The sequence below is a fragment of the Dreissena polymorpha genome, chromosome 8 (assembly GCF_020536995.1).
Source record: "Dreissena polymorpha isolate Duluth1 chromosome 8, UMN_Dpol_1.0, whole genome shotgun sequence".
NCBI lineage: Eukaryota > Metazoa > Mollusca > Bivalvia > Myida > Dreissenidae > Dreissena > Dreissena polymorpha.
In genome coordinates, this window is record NC_068362.1 from 94,994,120 (window position 1) to 95,008,745 (window position 14,626).

General features: G+C 28.1%; 1 protein-coding gene across 3 annotated transcripts in view; it reads right to left on the reverse strand.

Moving 5' to 3' along the window:
- Nucleotides 1-14,626, reverse strand: part of LOC127841920 (uncharacterized) — a 103,772-nt gene that overhangs the window by 20,167 nt on the left and 68,979 nt on the right. The window lies entirely within an intron of this gene.

Genomic DNA, 14,626 nt, shown 5'->3' on the forward strand with positions numbered 1-14,626 from the left:
TTTGCTTTTTTGGCATTGATAGAGAAAAAGTCATTTTGAACATGTTTTTATTTGCAGGCCTGACAGGGTCATTATACATTTTTAATGTGTGTAGTGAATACCCAACTCTTGAACAACATATAAAGAAACGAATTTTGCTGTTTTGGCATTGATAGAAAAAAGTCAATTTTGAACTTTTATAATTCGTATGCCTAAAATGGTCATTATACATGTATTATGTGTGTAGCAACTAGCACAAGTCTTGAACAACATACAAACATTGAAATTTTGCTGGCTTTGGCATTGATAAAAAAAGTCATTTTTGAACTTTTTTTATTTGCATGCCTGACATGGTCATTACAAATTTATATGTGTGTAGTAACTTGTTGAACTGAAAAACAACTTGAAAAGAAAGAAATTTTGCTATTTTGTCGTTGATAGAAAAAAGTCATTTTGACCTTTTTTTAATTTGCATTAATACACATAGTCATAAACATTTAATAATGTGTGTAGTAAGTAGCACAACTCTTTAACAACCTGAAAAGATAGAAATTTTGCTGTTTTGGCTTTGATAGAAAAAAAGTCATTTTTGAACTTTTTTTATTTACATGCCTGACATGATCATAAAATTATAATGTGTGTAGTAACTAGCACATCTCTAAAACACTTGAAAAGAAAAGAAATTTTAATGTTTTGGCATTGATAACAAAAGTAAAGTCAATCTTAAAACTTTGTTCCTTTGCATGCCTAACATGGTCATTATACATTCATAATGTGTGTAGTAACTAGAACAACGCTTTAAACAATCTGAAAAGATATTAAAATTTTGCTATTTGGCATTGATAGAAAAAAGTAATTTTTGAACTTTTTTTATTTGCATGCCTGACATGGTCATTATACATAAATAATGTGTGTAGTAACTAGCACAAGTCTTGAAGAACCTGAAAAGACAAAAAATTTTGCTTTTTATGCATTGATAGTAAAAAGCCATTGTCGAACCTGAAAAGATAAAAAATTTGCTGTTTTGGCATTGATAGAAACAAAGTAATTTTAAAGTTGTGTAGTTACTAGCACAACTCTAAAACGACTTTAAAAAAGAAAGAAATGTTGCTGTTTTGCACTGATAGAAAAAAAGTCATTTTTGAACTTTTTTTAATTGCATGCCTGTCATGGTCATAACAAATTTATAATGTGTGTAGTAACTAGCACAACTCTAAAACAACTTGAAAAGAAAGAAATTTTGATGTTTGGCATTGATAGGAAAAAGTCATTTTTTGAACTGTCTTTTATTTGCATGCAAATATTGGTCATAACAAATTTATAATGTGTGTACACATGTAGTAACTAAATAAACTAAAAAACAACTTGAAAAGAAAGAAATTTTGATGTATTAATAGAAAAAAGTCATATTTGCATGCTTTACATGGTCATTATGCATTTTTAGTTTATGCTTCTCCGGTGGTTTATAGGGGAAATATCAGTGAAATAAAACTGATAATTTCACTTTTTCAAAAAATGAAAATTATCAGTGAAAATTATCGAAAATTAATTACTGTGAAATGACGTCATTTTTTTACGAATGACGTCATTATTCCAGCGTTATTCTTTAGTGAAACTCTTTTACAATGTATATAAACTGTGAAAAATGAATAAAATAAAAAGAAAAATTGTTGGATTCGGTGGCATATATCATTTTAATTCACTCGTGATCATAGAAAAAAAAATTTTTCCATGATCACTCGTCAATTAAAATCGATAATCCACCGATTCCAACATATATCCTCTATACAATGTGAGTAGTAACTAGCACAACTCGGTGAACAACCTGAAAAGATAGAAATTTGGCTGTTTTGGCATTTTTAGAAAAATAGTCATTTTTGAACTTTTTATTTGCATCCCTGACATGATCATAACATAATTTATAATGTGTGTAAGAAACTAGCACATCTCTTAAACAACTTTAAAAGAAAGAAATTTTGCTGTTTTGGCATTGTCAGAAAAAAAGTCATTTTTGAACTTATTTTTATTTGCATGCCTGACATGGTCATTATGCATTTATAATGTGTGTAGTAACTAGCACAACTCGTAAACAACCTGAAAAGATAGAAATTTTGCTGTTTTGGCATTGATAGAAAAAGAGGCATTTTTTAACTTTTGTTTGTTTGCATGCCTACATGGTTATTATTCATTTATAATGTGTGTAGTAACTAGAACAACGCTTGAACAACATGAAAGATAAAATTTTTGCTGTTTTTGGCATTGATTAAAAAAAGTCATTTTGTAACTTTTTTTTATTTGAATGCTTGACATGGTCATTATACATTAATAATGTGTGTAGTAACTAGCTCAAGTCTTGAAGAACCTCAAGAGAACGAAATTTTGCTATTTTGGCATTGATAGAAAAAAGTCATTTTGAATATTTTTTATTTGCTTGGTCATTATACATTTATCATGTGTGTAGTAACTATCATAACTTTTTTATAACCTGAAAAGATAGAAAATTTGCTGTTTTGGCATTGATAGATAAAAAAAGCATTTTAATGTGTTGTAGTAACTAGCACAACTCTAAAACGACTTTAAAAAAGAATTTTTTTGCTGTTTTGGCATTGATAGAAAAAAAGTCATTTTTGAACTTTTTTTATTTGCATGCCTAACATGGTCATAACAAATTTATAATGTGTGTTGTAACTTAATGAACTCAAAAATAACTTACAAAGAAAGAAATTTTAATGCATTGATAGAAAAAAAAATCATTTTTGAACTGTTTTTTATTTGCATGCTTGACATGGTCATTATGCATTTTTAGTTTATGCTTTCCGTTGCTTATATGGGAAATATCAGTGGAATAAAACTGATAATTTCACTTTTTCAACAATGAAAATTATCAGTGAAAATTAACGAAAATTTTCACTGTTTACTGTGGAAATTACGTTTTTTTTTTTACGAAATGACGTCATTATTCCAGCGTAATTCTTTAGTGAAACTCTTTTACAATGTAATATAAACTGTGAAACAAAGCATAAAATTAAAAGAAAATTGTTGGATTCGGTGGTATATATATATTTTCATTCACTCGTGATCATAGAAAATAGATATTTTCTATGATCACTCGTCAATTAAAATCGATAATCACCGATTCCAACATATCCTCTATATAACTCGTGAACAACATGAAAAGAAAGAAATTTTCATGTTTTGGCATTGATAGAAACTCTAAAAACGACTTTAAAAAAGAATTTTTTGCTGTTTTGGCATTGATAGAAAAATAATCATTTTTGAACTTATTTATTTGCATCCCTGACATGGTCATAACAAATTTATAATGTGTACTAGCACATCTCTTAAACAACTTAAAAAGAAAGAAATTTTGCTGTTTTGGCATTGTTAGAAAAAAAGTCATTTTTGAACTTATTTTTATTTGCATTATACACATGGTCATTATGCATTTATAATGTGTGTAGCACAAATCTAAAACAACTTGATAAGAAAGAAATTTCGATATTTTGTCATTGAAAGAAAAAAAGTCATTTTTGAACTTTATTTTTATTATGCATTAAGTCTTTATGCATTTATTAAGTGTGTAGTAACTAGCACAAGTCTTGAAGAACCTGAACAGACAGAAATTTGCTATTTATTGCATTGATAGAAAAAAAAGTAATTTTAAAGTGTGTAGTTACTAGCACAACGACTTTAAAAAACAAAGAAATTTTGCTGTTTTGGCATTGAAAGAAAAAAAGTCATTTTTGAACTTTTTTTAATTGCATGCCTGTCATGGTCATAACAAATTTATAATGTGTGTAGTAACTAGCACAACTCTAAAACAACTTGAAAAGAAAGAAATTTTGATGTTTTGGCATTGATAGGAAAAAGTCATTTTTGAACTTTTTTATTTGCATGCCTGACACAGGCATATGCATTAAGACATTATGCATTTATAAAGTGTGTAGTAATAAGCACAACTCGTGAACAACCTGAAAATATAGAAAGGTTCATGTTTGGGCATTGATAGAAAAAAAAGTCATTTTTGAACTTTATATGCCTGACATGGTCATACAAATTTATAATGTGTGTAGTAACCTCGCTAAACTCTAAAATAATTTGAAAAGAAATAAATTTTGCTGTTTTGGCATTGATAGAAAAATAGTCATTTTTGAACTTTTTATTTGCATGCCTGACATGGTCATAACAAATTTATTATGTGTGTAGTAACTTGCTGAACTGAAAAACAACTTGAAAAGAAAGAAATTTTGAGTTTTGGCATTGATAGAAAAAAGTCATTTTGACCGTTTTTTTATTTGCATTTTACACATGGTCATAATACATTATAATGTTGTACTAAGTAGCACAAGTCTTTAACAACCTGAAAAGATAGAAATTTTGCTGTTTTGGCATTGAAAAAAAGTCATTTTTGAAAATTTATAATGTGTGTAGTTACTAGCACAACTCTAAAACAACTGGAAAAGAAAGAAATTTTGATGTTTTGGCATTGATAGGAAAGTCATTTTTGAACTTTTTTTATTTGCATGCCTGACACGGTCATTATACATTTATAACGTATGTTGTATCTAGCACATCTCTTGAACAACATGAAAATATAGACATTTTGCTGTTTTGGCATTGATAGAAAGGTGTCATTTTTGAACTTTTTTTTATTTGCATGCCTGACACGGTGATTATACATAATGTGGTGTAAGTAACTAGCACAACTCTATAACAACTTGAGAAGAAACAAATTTCGATGCTTTGTCATTGATAGAAAAAAGTCATTTTGAACTTTTTATTTGCATGCTTGACATGGCCAATTATGCATTTATAATATGATAACGTATGTAGTATCTAGCACAACTCGTGAACATCCTGAAAATATAGTAATTTTGCTGTTTTTGCATTGATAGAAAAAAGTCATTTTTGAACTTTTTTTATTTGCATGCCTGACATGGTCATAACAAATTTATAATGCGTGTAGTAACTAGCACATCTCTAAAAGAACTTAAAAAGAAATTTTGCTGTTTTGGCATTGAAAGAGAAAAAAGTCATTTTTTATTTGCATTATAGACCTGGTCATATTACATTATAAATGTGTTTAGTAACCTAGCGTAACTCTTTAACAACCTGAAAAGATAGAAATTTTGCTGTTTTGGCATTGATAGAAAAAAGTCATTTTTTGAAATTTTTTTATTTACATACCTGACATGGTCATAAACAAATTGATAACGTATGTAGTATCTAGCACAAACTCTTGAACATCCTGAAATAGATAGAAATTTTAAATCTTTTGGCATTGATAGAAAAAAAGTCAATTTTGAACGTTTTTTATTTGCATGCCTGACATGGTCATAACAAATTATAATGTTGTAGTAACTAGCACAACTCTTAAACAACTTGAAAAGAAATTTGATGTTTTGGCATTGATAGGAAAAAAGTCATTTTTTGAACTTATTTTTATTTGCATTATACAGATGGTCATTACGCATTTATAATGTGTGTAGCACAACTCTAAAACAACTTGATAAGAAAGAAATTTCAATATTTTGTCATTGATAGAAAAAAAGTCATTTTTTGAACTTTTTTATATGCATTCCTGACATGGTCATAACAATTTATAATGTGTGTAGTAACTCGCTAAACTCTAAAACAATTTGAAAACAAATAAATTTTGCTGTTTTGGCATTGATAGAAAAATAGTCATTTTCGAACTTTTTTTATTTGCATGCCTGACAATGGTCATAACAAATTTATAATATGTGTAGTAACCAGCACAACTCTAAAACACCTCGAACAGATTTTTTTTTTGATGTTTTGGCATTGATAGAAAAAAGTCATTTTGGCCTGACATGGTCATTATACATTGATAATGTGTTTAGTAAATAACCCAACTCTTGAACAACATATAAAGAAACGAATTTTGCTGTTTTGGCATTGATAGATAAAAGTCAATTTTGAACTTTTTATTATTCGTATGCCTTAAATGGTCATTATACATGTATTATGGTGTAGGTAGCTAGTGCACATATCTTGAACAACATGAAAAGATTGAAATTTGCTGCTTTGGCATTGATAAAAAATTCCTATTTTTATTTTTTTTTTATTTGCATGCCTGACATGGTCATAACAATTTATAATGTGTGTAGTAACTTGCTGAACTGAAAAACAACTTTAAAAAAAAGAAATTTTGCTATTTTGGCATTGATAGAAAAAAGTTATTTTTAACCTTTTTTTAATTTGCATTATACACATGTTCATAATACATATAATGTAGTAAGTAGCACAAGTCTTTAACAACCGGAAAAGATAGAAATTTTGCTGTTTTGGCATTGATAGAAAAAAAATCATTTTTGAACTTATTTTATGTGCATGCCTCACACGGTAATTATACATTTATAACGTATGTAGTATTCAGCACAACTCTTGAACAACATGGAAAGATAGAAGTTTTTGCTGTTTTGGCATTGATAGAAAAAAGTCATTTTTGACCGTTTTTTTATTTGCATTTTACACATGGTCATAATACATTTATAATGTGTGTACTAAGTAGCACAAGTCTTTAACAACCTGAAAAGATAGAAATTTTGCTGTTTTGGCATTGAAAAAAAGTCATTTTTGAAAATATATAATGTGTGTAGTTACTAGCACAACTCTAAAACAACTGGAAAAGAAAGAAATTTTGATGTTTTGGCATTGATAGGAAAAAGTCATTTTTGAACTTTTTTTATTTGCATGCCTGACACGGTCATTATACATTTATAACGTATGTTGTATCTAGCACATCTCTTGAACAACATGAAATATAGACTTTTGCTGTTTTGGCATTGATAGAAAGGTGTCATTTTGAACTTTTTTTTATTTGCATGCCTGACACGGTGATTATCAATAATGTGTGTAAGTAACTAGCACAACTCTATAACAACTTGAGAAGAAACAAATTTCGATGCTTTGTCATTGATAGAAAAAAGTCATTTTTGAACTGTCTTTTATTTGCATGCCTGACATAGTCATTATGCATTTATAATGTGTGTAGTAGTATCTAGCACAACTCTTGAACAACCTGAAAAGATAAATTTTGCTATTTTGGCATTGATAGAAAAAAAGTCATTTCTAAACTTTTTTTATTTGCATGCCTGACATGGTAATTATATATTTATAATGTGTGTAGTAAAAAGCACAACTCTTGAACACCTGAAAAGATAGAAATTTTGATGTTTTGGCATTGATAAAAAAAGTCATTTTTTTTTTGCATTATGCCTGACATGGTCATTATGCTTTTATAATGTGTGTAGTAACTAGCACAACTCGTGAACACATGAAAAGATAAAATTTTGCTGTTTTTTACATTGATAGAAAAAAAAGTCATTTTTGAACTTCTTTTATTTGCATGCCTGATATGGTAATTACGCATTGATAATGTGTGTAGTATAGAGCACAACTCTTGAACAACATAAAAAGAAACAAATTTTGCTGTTTGGCATTGATAGAAAAAAGACATTTTGAATTTTTTTTATTTGCATGCCTAACATGGTCATAACAAATGTTAACGTAACTAGCACAACTCTTAAACAACTTGAAAAGACAGAAATTTTGATGTTTTGGCATTGATAGAAAAAAAGTCATTTTTGAAAAAAAAAATTATATGCATGGTTGACAAAGTCATTTTACATTTATATGTGTGTATGTAACGAGCAAACTCTTTAACAACTTGAAAAGAAATAAATTTCGATGTTATATCATTGATAGAAAAATAGTCATTTTCGAACTTTTTTTATTTGCATGCCTGACATGGTCATAATGCATTTATAATATGTGTAGTAACCAGCACAACTCTAAACAACTCGAACAGAATTTTTTTTGATGTTTTGGCATTGATAGAAAAAAGAGTCATTTTTTGGCTGACATGCCTCATTATACATTGATAATATGTGTAGTAACTAGGACAACTCTTGAAAAACATGAAAAGATAGAAATTTTGCTGTTTTGGAAAAAAGTCATTTTTGAATTTTTTTTAATTCGCATGCTTGGACATGGTCATAACAAATTATGATGTGTGTAGTAACTAGCACATCTCTAAAACAACTTAAAGAGAAAGAAATTTTGCTGTTTTGGCATTGATAGAGAAAAGTCATTTTTTGAACATTTTTTATTTGCTTGCCTGACAGGTGTCATTATACATTTATAGAAAATTTGTGTGTATAGTAAATAACCCAATGTCTGTTGAACAAGCACATAAAGAAACGAATTTTGCTGTTTTGCATGATAGATAAAAGTCATTTTTAATTTTTTTTATTTGCATACCTGACATGGTCATAACAAATTTATAATGTGTGTAGTAACTTAATGAACTGAAAAACAACTTAAAAAAAGAAATTTTGCTATGCATTGATAGAAAAAGTTATTTTTGATCTTTTTTTAATTTGCATTATACACATGTTCATAATACATATATAATGTGTTAGTAAGTAGCACAAGGGGAAAACAACCGGAAAAGATGATCATTTCACTGTTTTGGCATTGATAGGAAAAAGTCATTTTTGAACTTATTTTAATTGCATGCCTCACACGGTCATGATTCCAGCGTATAATGTAGTGAAACTAACTAGCACAACTCTAAAACAATTGAAAGAAAATTGTTTTCGATGTTATATCTTTGTTCAGAAAAAAATCATTTTTCCAACTGTCTTTTATTTAATGCCTGACATAGTCATTATGCATTTATAATGTGTGGCAGTAATAGCAAACTCTAACAACATGAAAGATAGAAATTTTGCTGTTTTTACATTGATAGAAAAAAGTCATTTTTGAACTTCTTTTATTTGCATGCCTGATATGGTCATTACAAATATATAATGTGTGTAGTATAGAGCCCAACTCTTGAACAACATAAAAAGAAACAAATTTTGCTGTTATGGCATTGATAGAAAAAAGACATTTTTGAACTTTTTTATTTGCATGCCTAACATGGTCATAATGCATTTATAATGTATCTAGCACATATCTTGAACAACCTGAAAAGAAAGAAATTTAAATGTTTTGGCATTGATAGAAAAAAAAGTCATTTTTGAAAAAAAAATTATTTTATGCCTGACATAGTCATTTTACATTTATTATGTGTGTAGTAACTAGCACAACTCGTTGAACAACCTGAAAAGATAGAAATTTCATGTTTGGCATTGATAGAAAAAAGTCATTTTTGAATTTTTTTATTTGCATGCCTGACATGGTCATAACAAATTTATAATGTGTGTAGTAACTAGCACAACTCGTAAACAACCTGAAAAGATAGAAATTTTGCTGTTTTGGCATTGATAGAAAAAGAGCATTTTTTAACTTTTGTTTGTTTGCATGCCTAACATTGTTATTATTCATTTATAATGTGTGTAGTAACTAGAACCAACGCTTGAACAACATAAAAAGATAAAATTTTGCTGTTTTGGCATTGATTGAAAAAAAGTCATTTTGTAACTTTTTTTATTTGAATGCTTGACTTGGTCATTATACATTAATAATGTGTGTAGTAACTAGCTCAAGTCTTGAAGAACCTGAAGAGAAAGAAATTTTGCTATTTTGGCATTGATAGAAAAAAAGTCATTTTTTGAATATTTTTTATTTCTTGGTCATTTAAACATTTCATCATAACTTTTTTATAACCTGAAAAGATAGAAAATTTGCTGTTTTGGCATTGATAGATAAAAAAGCATTTTAATTGTGGTAGTAACTAGCACAACTCTAAAACGACTTTAAAAAAGAATTTTTTTGCTGTTTTGAAAAAAGTCATTTTTGAACTTTTTTTATTTGCATGCCTGACATGGTCATAACAAATTATAATGTGTGTTGTAACTTAATGAACTCAAAAACAACTTAAAAAGAAAGAAATTTTAATGCATTGATAGAAAAAAAATCATTTTTGAACTGTTTTTTATTTGCATGCTTGACATGGTCATTATGCATTTTTAGTTTATGCTTTCCTTGCTTTATAGGGGAATATCAGTGGAATAAAACTGATCATTTCACTTTTTCAAACAATGAAAATTATCAGTGAAAAATAAGAAAATTTTCACTGTTTACTGTGAAATTACGTCTTTTTTTTCACGAAATGACGTCATTATTCCAGCGTAATTCTTTAGTGAAACTCTTTTACAATGTATAAACTGTGAAAAAAAAGCATAAAATTAAAAGAAAATTGTTGGATTCGGTGGTATATATCATTTTAATTCACTCGTCAATTAAAATCGATAATCCACCGATTCCAACATATCCTCTATATAACTCGTGAACAACCTGAAAAGAAAGAAAATTTCATGTTTTGGCATTGATAGAAACTCTAAAACGACTTTAAAAAAGATTTTTTTGCTGTTTTGGCATTGATAGAAAAATAGTCATTTTTGAACTTTTTTATTGCATCCCTGACATGGTCATAACAAATTTATAATGTGTGTAGTAACTAGCACATCTCTTAAACAACTTAAAAATAAAGAATTTTGCTGTTTTGGCATTGTTAGAAAAAAAGTCATTTTTGAACTTATTTTTATTTGCATTATACACATGGTCATTATGCATTTATAATGTGTGTAGCACAAATCTAAAACAACTTGATAAGAAAGAAATTTCGATATTTTGTCATTGAAGAAAAAAAGTCATTTTTGAACTTTATTTTATTATTAGGCATTTAGTCTTTATGCATTAATTAAGTGTGTAGTAACTAGCACAACTCGTGAACAACCTGAAAAGATAGAAATTTTCATGTTTTGCATTGATAGAAAAAAAGTCATTTTTGAATTTTTTTTATTTGCATGCCTGACATGGTCATAACAAATTTATAATGTGTGTAGTAACTCGCTAAACTTTAAAACAATTTGAAAAGAATTTTTTTTTGCTGTTTTGGCATTGATAGAAAAAATAGTCATTTCGAACTTTTTTTTTATTTGCATTATACACATGGTCATATTACATTTATAATGTGTTTAGTAACTAGCACGACACTTTAACAACAACCTGAAAAGATAGAAATTTTGCTCTTGTGGCATTGATAGAAAAAAAGAGTCATTTTTGAACTTTTTTTATTTGCATGCCTGACATGGTCATAACAAATTTATAATGGTGTAGAAACTAGCACCACGGTAAAACAACTTGAAAAGAAAGAAATTTTAATGTTTTGGCATTGATAGAAAAAAAAGTCATTTTTGAACTTTTACTCATTTGCATGCCTAACATGGTCATTATACATTCATAATGTGTGTAGTAACTAGAACCACGCTTGAAAAACCTGAAAATAAAAATTTTGCTGTTTTGGCATTGATAGAAAATTCATTTTTAAACTTTTTTTATTTGCATGCCTGACATGGTCATTATACGTTATAATATGTTGTAGTAACTAGCACAAGTCTTGAAGAACCTGAAAAGACAGAAATTTTGCTATTGATGCATTGATAGCAAAGCCATTTTATAACCTGAAAAGATAAAATTTTGCTGTTTTGGCATTGATAGAAAAAAAGTAATTTTAAAGTGTGTAGTTACTAGCACAACTCTAAACGACTTTAAAAAAGAAAGAAATTTTGCTGTTTTGGCATTGATAGAATTTTTTTATTTTTGAACTTTTTTTATTGCATGCCTGTATGGTCATAACAAATTTATAATGTGTGTAGTAACTAGCACAACTCTAAAACAACTTGAAAAGAATTTTTTTGATGTTTTGGCATTGATAGGAAAAAGTCATTTTTGAACTTTTTTATTTGCATGCCTGACATTATACATTTATAACGTATGTAGTATCTAGCACAACTCTTCAACAACATGAAAAGATAGAAATTTTGCTGTTTTGGCATTGATAGAAAAAAGTCATTTTTGAACCTGTTTACTTGCATGCCTAACATGGTCATGATACATTTATATTGTGTGTAAGTAACAAGCACAACTCTAAAACAAGTTGAGAAGAAAGACATTTCGATGTTTTGGCATTATTAGAAAAAAGTCATTTTTGAAACTGTCTTTTATTTGCATGCCTGAGTGACATAGTCATTATGCATTATAATGTGTGTAGTAACTAGCACCAATTCTTGAACAACCTGAAAAATTAGAAATTTTGCTGTTTTGGCATTATAATGAGTGTAAGTAACTAGCACTACTCTAAAACAACTTGAAAAGAAAGAAATTTTAATGTTTTGGTATTGATAGAAAAAAAATCATTTTTGAACTTTTTTTATTAACATGCCTGACATGGTCATAACAAATTTATAATGTGTGTAGTAACTAAATGAACTCAAAAACAATTTGAAAAGAAAGAATTTTGATTTATTAATAGAAAAAATTCATTTTTGAACTTTTTTTTTTGCATGCTTGACATGGTCATTATGCATTTTTAGTTTTTGCTTTCCGGTGGTTTATAGGGAAATATCAGTGGAATAAACTGATAATTTCACTGTTTCAAACAATGAAAATAATGTACTGTGAAATGACGTCATTTTTTTACGAAATGACGTCATTATTCCATCGTTATTCTTTAGTGAAACTCTTTTACAATAAACTGTGAAAAATGAATAAAATAAAAAGAAAAATTGTTGGATTCGGTGGCATATATCATTTGAATTCACTCGTCAATTAAAATCGATAATCCACCGATTCCAATATATATCCTCTATATAATGTCAGTAGTAACTGGCACAACTCGTGAACAACCTGAAAAGATATAAATTTTGCTGTTTTGTTGGCATTGATTGAAAAAAAGTCATTTTTGAACTTTTTTATTTGCATCCCTGACATGGTCATAACAAATTTATAATGTGGTAGTAACTAGCATATCTCTAAAGCAAAGAAATTTTCTGTTTTGCCTTATTAGAAAAAAAAGTCCTTTTGAACTTATTTTTATTGCATAATACACATTGGTCATTAAGCATTTATAATGTGTGTAGTAACTAGCACAACTCTACTCAAACAACTTGATAAGAAAGAAATTTCGATATTTTGTCATTATAGAAAAAAGTCATTTTTGACTTTTTTATTTGCATGGTCATAACAAATTTATATGTGTGTAGTAATTAGCACAACTCTAAACCAACTTGAAAGAGAAATTTTGATGTTTTGTCATTAATAGGAAAAAGTCATTTTTGAACTTTTTTTTATTTGCATGCATGCCACAGGCGTTATGCATTAAGACATTATGCATTTATAAAGTATGTAGTAATTAGCACAACTCGTGAACAGCCTGAAAATATAGAAATGTTCATGTTTTGGCATTGATAGAAAAAAAGTCATTTTTGAACATTTTTTATTTTCATCATGCCTGACATGGTCATAACAAATTTATAATGTGTGTAGTAACTCGCTAACTCTAAAACAATTTGAAAACAAATAAATGTTGCTGTTTTGGCATTGATAGAAAAATAGTCATTTTTGAAATTTTTTATTTGTATCCCTGACATGGTCATAAAAATTTATAATGTGTGTAGTAACTAGCACAACTCTAAAACAGCTTGATGTGAAAGAAATTTCGATATTTGTCATTGATAGAAAAAAAGTCATTTTTTAACTTTTTTTATTTGCATGCCTGACACAGGCATTATGCATTAAGTCATTATTCAGTTATAAAGTGTGTAGTAATTAGCACAACTCGTGAACAAACCTGAAATATAGAAATGCTCGTTTGGCATTGATAGAAAAAAAGTCATTTTTGATCTTTTTTTATTTCCATGCCTGACATGGTCATAACAAATTTATAATGTGGTGTATAACTCGCTAAACTCTAAAACAATTTGAAAAGAAATAAATTTTGCTGTTTTGGCATTGATAGAAAAATAGTTATTTTTGAACTTTTTTTATTTGCATTATACACATGGTCATAATACACTTTATATGTGTTACTAAGTCACAAGTCTTTAACAACCTGAAAAGATAGAAATTTTGCTGTTTTGGCATTGATAAAAAAAGTCATTTTTGAAATTTATAATGTGTGTAGTACTAGCACAACTCTAAAACAACTGGAAAAGAAAGAAATTTTGATGTTTTGGCATTGATAGGAAAAAGTCATTTTTGAACTTTTTCTATTTGCATGCCTGACACGGTCATTATACATTTATAACATATGTTTATCTAGCACATCTCTTGAACAACATGAAAAGATAGAAATTTTGCTGTTTTGGCATTGATAGAAAGAGTCATTTTTGAACTTTTTTTATTTGCATGCCTGACATGGTCATTATACCTTTAAAATGTGTGTAAGTAACTAGCACAACTCTAAAACAACCTTAAGAAGAAGAAATTTCGATGCTTCGTCATTGATAAAAAAGTCTTTTTTTATTTGCATGGCTGACATGGCCATTATGCATTTATAATGTGTGTAGTAACTAGCACAACTCGTGAACATCCTGAAATATAGAAATTTTGCTGTTTTTTTTTGCATTGATTGAAAAAAAGTCATTTTGAACTTTTTTTTTTATTTTGCAATGCCTGACATGTTTCATAACAAATTTATAATGTATGTAGTAACTAGCACATCTCTAAAAAACTTAAAGAAGAATTTTGCTGTTTTGGCATTGATAGAGAAAAAGTCATTTTTGAACTTTTTTTTTTGCATTATCACATGGTGATATTACATTTATAATGTGGGTACCTAACTGGCACAACTCTTAAACAACCTGAAAAGTGGAAAATTTTGCTGTTTTGG